The 9,392-nt window shown below is 41.4% G+C and overlaps 1 pseudogene; it reads right to left on the bottom strand.

Annotated features, from left to right (window-relative positions):
• Nucleotides 1-2,184: 2,184 nt before the first annotated feature.
• On the bottom strand, nt 2,185-9,171 carry LOC148038918 (uncharacterized; annotated as a pseudogene).
• Between the last annotated feature and the right edge of the window lie 221 nt (nt 9,172-9,392).

Genomic DNA, 9,392 nt, shown 5'->3' with positions numbered 1-9,392 from the left:
ACAACTCTAAACACAACACCTACATTGATAAGAAGCAATGGAGGCATGTTCTAATGGGTGGGGACAAGAGTCTAGAGCAAATGCCCAACCAAAAGCACCTGCCAATAAAATCAGATGAGGAGCCAAATGGAGGGAAATTAGCTGAAGAGCTAGGCTATCCAAAAAGAGAGGCAGTTGTATCCTCACGACCTAGCGAGGCTGTTCAGCAGGCCGCAACTATGTTCCATGAGGATACACTAGAGAAAGAGAATGCTGAGGCCTAAACAAGCGCATCAACCCAACTGAACTAGTTCAAGGTCCCAAGTCTTCAAGGGATACACCTCGATTGCCTAAGAAAAAGAAGAGAAAAGAATGAAAACAACGACGATAGTTGCAAGTGGTTGTAGACCCTAAGAAGATTGAGACCAAGAATGCTGAAGAGCTGAGGAATAAAGCATCGAGTCCACCCATGAACCCATTGTCATCTCTCTTAGTAGCGGTGAAACCTCAGATGCATCCATGTGCTTTGAAAAATCAAAGCAACCATTACCATCAACGGTTGCTTGCGACACTCAATCCACTGACAACAAAACTCACATTGACCAATCAAGAGTGGATACAACACTGTAACAATAGGGTGACAAGACTATACCGCTCACATCTAAAGAGAACCATGACACAATAGCAGCAAGGCCTTAGGAGAAACATGGAAACCTTGAGAGTATAAGCAATCCTAGTGTTGACCAATCTTGCTCATCTAGGCCTGAGCCCCTAGCTATGCTAAAGCCTAGGGAAACTCCTAGAACCTTGCATAAGATAGCAACCGAGTAAGCCCTCATTGAATATAGAAGTGTCACAGAATGCTTAAGTGAGTTGGATGCTAAACCCAAAGTATTCGCACGTGTCTACGTCCTTGCAGACATGGGTGCATTCCCTAGGGGACAGTTGAAAGAATACTTGCCATCTCTCGTATCCTGGGAAGAGCAAGAACATCTTGACCAGCACTATGATAGGCTCCTACATGAACGCATGCGACTCATCTCCGACGAGGAAGCCGACAAACTACGCTTAACTGTGATATTCAATGATGTGCTCTGCCAATCAAATCTCTTGGAGATAGAGCAACCAAAGCGGCAATCAGAGGGTCAAAGTCAATTCGAAAAAATGTTGGTTTGAAAATTGCATTACACTGGCCGAACTGGGATCCCAAATTATGACGTTCTCAAAGGAGTGATTGGCTAAATGGCGGTCTCAAAGAGACCCAACCTATGTGGCACCGACTTCCTTTCAAGTACTGACTGCCATTCAGGGTATGGACTTAGCCGAAACTAGCCAAGAAAACTCTCTGGCTAATAAGGTTCTCACTGAGGAGGAGTTTCACGTTGCTAGTAGATTCGGACAAGATACCATGCTACTCGATGTTGCAAAATATCTATTATTATTTTGTAAGCTACCACGAGTACTGGATGCGTGTCACACACTCCAGTACAATCCTGAGTTCTACAATTGGTTTTTATTCTCACGAAGTGACATGGATTCGTAAATATGTACATAAATAAACAACGAGTTTTGTGATCTTGTATAGATAATGTGGGAGCTTTCGCTCAACCGCCAAGACCCACGAACTGCTTATTGTTTCAAGCCTTCCAAGCGAGCTCTAATGACTATCTTTCACCTAGCCAACACGCTGTCGATTCTACGAGTGTAGTGAGCTTACCTTGATGCTCGATCGAGTACCCTCCTCTCTCTTGCACTCTGGTAGCTCCACGATTCTTGATGCTAGCTCAAGCATCCTCAAGCTTCCTCCATCTCCAAGCTTCATCCTCCATAGCCGCGTGCTCAAGAGAAGAGAAGAGAAGAGAAGAGAAGAAAAGGGGAGGAGATGGTGAAGAGCTTCACCCTCTTAGTCCCTCACTCCACACACACTCACTCCCTCACACTCTCACACTCCCTCTCTCAAGAGCACACACAAGTAAGAAGGAGAGAAGAAGAGATGAAGAAGAAGACTCTTTTTGCCACACACCAAAGAATGAGCTTCTCATTCACTTTTCAACTTTATATACAAAACCTTTAATTTTTTTGTGGGCGGTCATCCCCTTTGCTTCTTTTACATGGCCGGCCGTAGCCTAGGCCCTCTTTCCTATTTCCCACCATTCTAATTTATCCTATTCCTAACTAATGCGTACACTTTGCACATGAGTGAGCCTAGAACTCTTTTACAAAGATTCGGGGGCGCTCCCACATTTTGATGGTGCGCCCTCTACTCTTTTGTTGTCTTGGGGCGACATCGAGGTTTTCTGAGGGTCGTGCCTGAACATTCAAATTTTCCAGGTTCTGGTTACCGGTCAAGGTGCCTTTCTCTGTTTTTATCCTACGCCTTTTTTGCTATTCTTTTTTTTTCATTTTCCGCTCCTTTGTGTTACGGGAAACATGGTAACATTACCCTCCTCCTAGCCAAGTGCCAATCCCATGGCATTGTGGTGGGACGTAGTGGCTAGTTAGGTAGGCTACTAGGCGAAACGGGTAGGTGGATGACAGTGCTTCCAAGTGGCTGGGTGAATGACATGCGATGGAGTTTAAGGATGATGACTAGGAGAGATTCCGGTGTGCTTTAGGCTTCGGGAAGATACTCGGCATTGTTCGCACAGTTGTGGCTCCCATTGTGCAGCTGGTCGTCCCTCGAGTATCAGAAACGCTTGAAGCAATAAGCAATCCCCTAGGAGGATGGTATTGGAGGGATTTATAATGGAGGGATTACAGCTAGTTAGAAGAGTTCGTGGGTGCATGATGGATGGAGTGCTGGAGCCAATCCACCACTTGGAAGGCACTACCCAATCTAGACCGTCAATACCAGAGGAGATAGGTAGCCTTTCATACTTTCCTACAATCTTGGAGCCTGAGATGGAGGCAATGATCGATGCATTGATACCCATGAATGCCGAGACATCTGATCTGCTTAGAGAGGAAGCATCCATACCATTATATGATGGGTGTTGAGTATCTTGCCTGAAGATGCTCCTTACACTCCTAAGCATGTAGGAAAAATACAGGTGGAGCGAAGCCAGTGTGACCGGGTTTTTCAGGTACCTTCTGCGTACGCTTCATTGATTTCTTTTCAGCATCATCATAAAAAAGAATTATTCTTTTTCAAGGTATTTTATGATTTCTTTTCAGATTTCTAAAGTATTATATATTACCACTTGCAAATACCATGCATGAGTCTCATGATGATGTGTGACATGTTTTACGAAAGCTTAGCATGGAGTACAATAGCATCCATGCATGTGTTAGTTTCGAGGAGAATACGAGACTATGGAGACATGTCCAAAGTGTGGTGCGCATAGGTATCAATAGGACTTGCAAGGACAGACCATCCCTCAAAAAATTCTTAGACACTTTTCGCTTATCCCCTGTATACATCACATGTTTCGTACATCAGGCATGGCAAACTTGATAATGTGGCATGGACAGAATAGATCCACAGATGGACTCCAACGAATATCAGCGGATTCACACGCATGAAACCACATTGACTCTACCTTTCTAGGCTTTGCACGAGAGCCAAGGAATATTTGGTACGGTCTTGGTATGGATGGTGTGAACCCATTCGGTCTCCGCTCAACTTCTTACAGTATGTGGCCTATAGTTCTTGTTAACTAAAACATCCCACCATGGATTTCGATGGAAACCAAGGTGAGTGAGAAAACAAAGTGTGTGCAGCTTTGGCTCTCTGGTCTATAGGTTGGCTTGATAGGGTCGTTTGTTTGGTTCCTAGCTATTCTCGTCGCCTTCTTGGGTTTGTTTGCTGCGCTATCCCGTTTGGCTTGTTCAGGGTTGAGTTAGGGTTTTGCAATCAGCCCACAATACTAGACACGATTCCAGATTGTTCAGCCATGATTTTTAACTACTTGTGAGGGATTTGGTGGGTTTTTTCGGTGCGGGTCACACCCTTTGTTAGTCGGGGTTATCCAATTTTCAAATTTTCTTTCTCAAGCTATGTCCGATTTTGAAAATTGGACGTCCAATTTACCAGTGTCCGATTCGAACAAGGTCGGGTCCGATTGTCACAATCGGACAGGTATGTCCAATCGGACGACCTGAGTTGCTCCGATTGGGATATGTCTGATTCTAAGAATCGGACAGGGCCATTTTTGATTGTCACAATCGAACAGGTGTGTCTGATCGGACGACCTGCGTTGGTCTGATTGGAATATGTCCAATTCTAGGAATCGGACAAGGTCGGGTCCAATTGTTACAATTGGACAGGTGTGTCTGATCGGAGGACTTGAGTTGGTCCGATTGGGATATGTCCGATTCTAGAAATTGGACGGGGTTGGGTTCGATTTGAAGGTATGTCCAATCAGACATGTCAGTTGGTCTGATTCTATGGTCTAATTGTGGCGATTAGATGAGTCGAGTGTCTAATCGGATGGGGCACTGTGTCCGATTCCTTCTCGTTTGATTCTCAAAATTGGATGGAAGTGGTAAGTTTGATTGTGGCGATTGGATGGGGTAGTGTGTCCAGTTTGGAGTTGGTCTAATTTTCAAATGGGACGGTGTCGTGCCACTATGCCGGCACAATGTGAAAAACTCTGGAGTGCATTATCATCCAACTTCTTTATTGATGTAGAAAGTCAATGTGATCTAATTCATTAGTGCTAGTGTCCGTGGTGGCATAGATGGTCCAAAAATACTAGATATTTGGACAATTTTAGTATTTTTTTAATATTATTTATTGTAAAAATATGAAAAAGCTAGAAAAGCTTCTAAATTATGATGGCATGCAAAAAGTAAGAGGCTTTTTCAACCAGTTATGAGATTTTTCATAAAAAAGATAGATTGGCAAAATCTGCACATCGCGATCACTGTTGAGAGGCTGAAAACTGCACTTTGAGCTAGAAGGAGTGAACTAGGAGATTTTGGGCCATGTGTTCTCCTAGTGTTTTACCTCCCTTTCGAAGCCAATGGAGCCATTAGATTTGGGTTCCAAGCAGCATAGAAGGAGCTATTATTTTGAAGCAGGTTTGTGGTCTATGAAGGAGCTCCAAGAGATCTAATGCTTGGAGATTGCTTCTGAGTAGTGCCAGACAAAGGATTTCAGGTTCTGTCAATACATGTTAATTCAACTCATCGTGCTTTGTCTTTGCCGTATTCTATTCTTTTTCTTCTCTTCCATCTCCTATCTCTACTTCCTTCTATCTCTGATCCTTGGTGGAAACGACATTTTGACAAAAACCCCTCTAACAACAGGTATGTTCGATTAGACAAATCAGCTCTGGGAATCAGACACTGTGGTAAGCGTCTGATTCCATCAATCGAAGCACGTGTCGATCATGTTTTTGCCCAAAAATATTCCCTTACATGTTGTTAGCAGCTACCAGGATATCCAGGAATCAAGGAGGAGTGTAGGTCAAAAGCATTCTATACCCAATCTCACCGAAAGCTCCGAAACACTCCGATTGATTCGACGTAGTCCTGTGCCGCCTTGCAAGCTCTCTCTCTCTTAAAACCAGGAGTGCAAATGAGGTTTTCCCTGGTCACCCAGGATCTTAAACCCTAGCTAAACAGCACCTCAGCCCTCCCAATCACTCCACCTATGACTCCCAGACATCTGAGCCCTCTCTTTTTCCCATTTGCCATGTTATTGCCCTGTGCAAGACTGTTTTACAATAGTAAATTGTAGGCTTCCCACTCTGATTTCTCCTTCCTATCCTACTCTAAATGCGACAAAAATCAAAAGCAAGGTACTGAATTGAATTCTCCTACTCAACCAATCATCAAAAACAAAAAATACTTACTTGTAGCATGGATTAAAATCCAAAACCTCCTATCTACCTTAAGCTCTAGTTTGGGGATGAAACCCTTACTTGGATGCTCGACTTGAAGCGTGCAAACGCTCAAGTGCTCAAGCTTGAATCCATTGGTCTCGGCAATGGAACCAAAATGTAGAGGCAAGCTCAAGCTCAACTGCCAAGACCCACGGATCGCTTATTGTTCAAGCGTTTCAAGTGAGCACTAATGGCTACCTCTCATATAACTGACACACTATCCCTCTCTACGAGTGTAGTGAGCTTACCTTGATGCCCAATTGAGTTGCTTCCTTCCTCAAGCACTCCGATAGCTCCACGATTTGTGATGCAAGCTCAAACATAATCAAGCCTCTTCCTTGAAGCTCCATCCTCCATATCCACGCACGAGACAAGAGAAGAGAAAAGAAGAAGAAGAAGAGAGGAGATGTGGAGAGCTTCACCTCCAAGATCCCTCACTCTCGCACACTCACTCTCTCAGTCACTCACACTCCCTCCCTCAAGCACTCACAAGCAACCAAGAGAAGAGAAGAAGAAGAAGAGTCCACTTTGCCACACACCAAGGAATGAGCTATCATTCACTTTTTGAACTTTATATACAAAACCCTAAACCACTTTTGGGTGGTTATCCCCCTATCCCCTTTTTTACATGGTTGGTCGTGGCTCAACAGGCCCTTTTTGCCATTGTCCTCCTATCTTCCTAGCTTCCTTCCTATCGCACATCTACCTTTACAATTTTTACGCGGCAATCTTGTATCCGGTGCCATGTTTGTGAACATAATCAGCTAACATTAGTTTTCTTCGTCGACTATCTCCATCTGATACATGTCCAATAATAGGAACTATTGTCAAGGAAGGATTCTCATCCCACAATGCTGAGATTTTACTCCATTGCCTTTGGACAAAACTTACATCAAACCGATTGCATGTGCAATGAGCAGCCACAACTAAGCATGGAAGTGCTTCATGAAGTGGATTTGCAACAAAGAAAGACTCTTGCATAACTACCAATGATGCAAGTCTCAAAAGCATCAACAATTACATCATAGCCTGCTTTTCCTTCTCCAACTTTAATCATGGATGAAGTCCCACACTCATGGTCTAAAGACTTGTATCCATCAAACCCAATAAGAATATCATCTTTAGGGTTCCACCTACAATCAAAACAAAAAATGTCATAAAATGTAAAATTTGATCGAGAATATTTTTTATGATCCCAAAAAACAAATTTTGCAATATGTTTACCTTATTCACTTCTTTATGGTAGTCTCATCTTCCACCAAAATAAAGGGAATCTTTCTTGCAATGCCATGTTTTTCTTTCTCCTTCCGATATATTTCAGGAATGGCGTCAAAAATATATCTATATATACTAGGTATGAAGTGGGTGGCTTGTCTATGGACTCTCTTTGTCGTTGAGAGTGAAGGACCATTGAGGTTAGTAGTGAGGAAATCATGCAACCTTGGTCCATCCCACATCTTTGCAACCTCAAACAAAGCTTTGGTATTTGCACTATATCGTTGGCCTCTCTTTGATCGTAACATATTTGTAGCTATGTCTTGTAAGAAGTCCCATAGAGCAAGTTTTCCACCAAATTTTCCCAATCTATGGGCTTCTATTATATTGTTACAAAATCTCTTTACATCTCTTCGATTAAGAGATTCCATGTTGGCTTCATGTAAGCTCCTTATTTTCATTGAAAGAGTTGCAAGCCGAAGCTTATACTTGCATAGTTTAAAAGTGAGTTCTCTTATATGCTTTTTAGCAACAAGTGTTGTTTGTTTGAGCTCCTGTCTAGTAAGATAATCTAATCTTCTACCAAATCCAGTTCCTCTATCCCCTCTCTTCTCTTGGGCTAACTTCTCCCTATATACTCTCATCCTAAAGTCAAAAAGCTTAGGTATACCTTTGCAATGAGCATAAGAGAAGTCTGTGAATGGTTTCTCACTATTTGAAATGCGTGGGCAATCAATGTGACAAAAAAAACCATCTATTTGAAAGCATGTATTTCCATAATTCAGATTTGCCCTGGTAGAAGGCTATGAAAACCAAAGTTTGCCACTACATTGATCATCTAATAAAGATTTCACATTGATGCTCTTCTTGCTAACCTCAATTATGTGACTCCATAAACCCCAACATAACAAGCTTACACTTACCAATGAATTTTCATAATCTTTATGGTCATCTAGAGATGAGGCCAATGGATCACCCTGAGTTGAATTTCTAGCCTTTGTAGAGACCATGAACTTTCTAAGAGATGTTTGTTTTGGATCATGCACTATAGCCTTTCGAGGACATCCACGCAATCCTGTGAGCAATGGCTTGAAATTTTCCTCCTCCTTCAAAAATGCATTTGTGTGCAATATTGATTTTGTATGCTCTATCAAAATTGTATATAGGTTAGACCTTGAAGGACACAAATGTAGCCATGTGTCATCGTACTTGCACCTTACACGAGCAAAGCTTTTGTCTTTGAAGTCATGCAAGGTAGCTTTGATGACCTCAAAATCCCAATCTACATGATGAAAAGTAGACTTATATTATATAACAAGTTTGATATTAAAAAGCCTAATCTAATGCACAGCCTATTTTTCAATAGAAAGAACTGCATATATAAACTCAAACAAAGAAAAAAGATAATACCTTTATGTTTCTCCATGTAAGAATGTAACTTCTCTATTGATGTCTCTATTTCTTTCTTATCATCAAGTTCTTGATCAACTACAATATGTTGTATATCCACTTTTGTAAGCCCTTGAAACATAAGATAATTTTTCTCATGATATTTATTTTGCATGATGTGTGTCCTCGTGAAGTTAGAAAGACAAGTATATGTGGTATGCTTCCCTTCCACTGAGCCCTTCCCATACAACAAGTTACATTCGTTACACCAAACACGAACTCAAGATTCTCCATTGATATCTTTGCTGTGAATTTCAAATCTATCATCCCTTGAGATTGTTGATTGTTTTAACTTTAGCCTTATTCTATTGCATTCATGTTTCCAAGTCTCGAGAGTGCTTGGACTTAACAATTTACTTTTTAGCTTTGAAGTGAGGTTGCCTAAAGCTTCATTTTGATCCTCTACAACATGTTCTAAACATTGTCGCTTATTTGGAGAATGTGGTTCATTCGTCACACTAGCACACCTCTTGATGCATGCTTGAAGATTATCACTAAGAGTCCACCACTCCTCTTGTTGCTTTTTAATAATATAATTGTCCTCAATGAAGTTAAAAGACCCACCTATGAGCTCATCACCTTCAATTTGTTCACGAATTTGAGCAAAGGTAGGTTCGGATCCATATTTTCTTAGTCTCACAAGACCTATATTTTCTTGCGTATTATCGAAAATTACTTGAATCTTGTAAAAAGCTCCCATGAAATCCAAATGAAAAGTCGCTTATTCAATTGTAAAACCTGCATTCAACATTAAAGATTGTTACTGAAGCATATCTTAATTGAACGAGAAAATATGATATTTTTAAGTGTTACCTTTATAAAGTATAAAGTGGAAAACATTGTGGAAAGATCATGGATCTAAAATCTAATTGTCAAGATGTGATTAATAATAGTAAACTTCATATATCAGTCAAATGACTT

Source organism: Lygodium microphyllum, chromosome 3, assembly GCF_053477565.2.
Source record: "Lygodium microphyllum isolate KBCC chromosome 3, Lygodium_microphyllum_v1.1.10, whole genome shotgun sequence".
Taxonomy (NCBI): domain Eukaryota; kingdom Viridiplantae; phylum Streptophyta; class Polypodiopsida; order Schizaeales; family Lygodiaceae; genus Lygodium; species Lygodium microphyllum.
The sequence above is the reverse complement of the archived record's forward strand: the minus strand, read 5'-3'. Positions and strand labels throughout refer to the sequence as shown.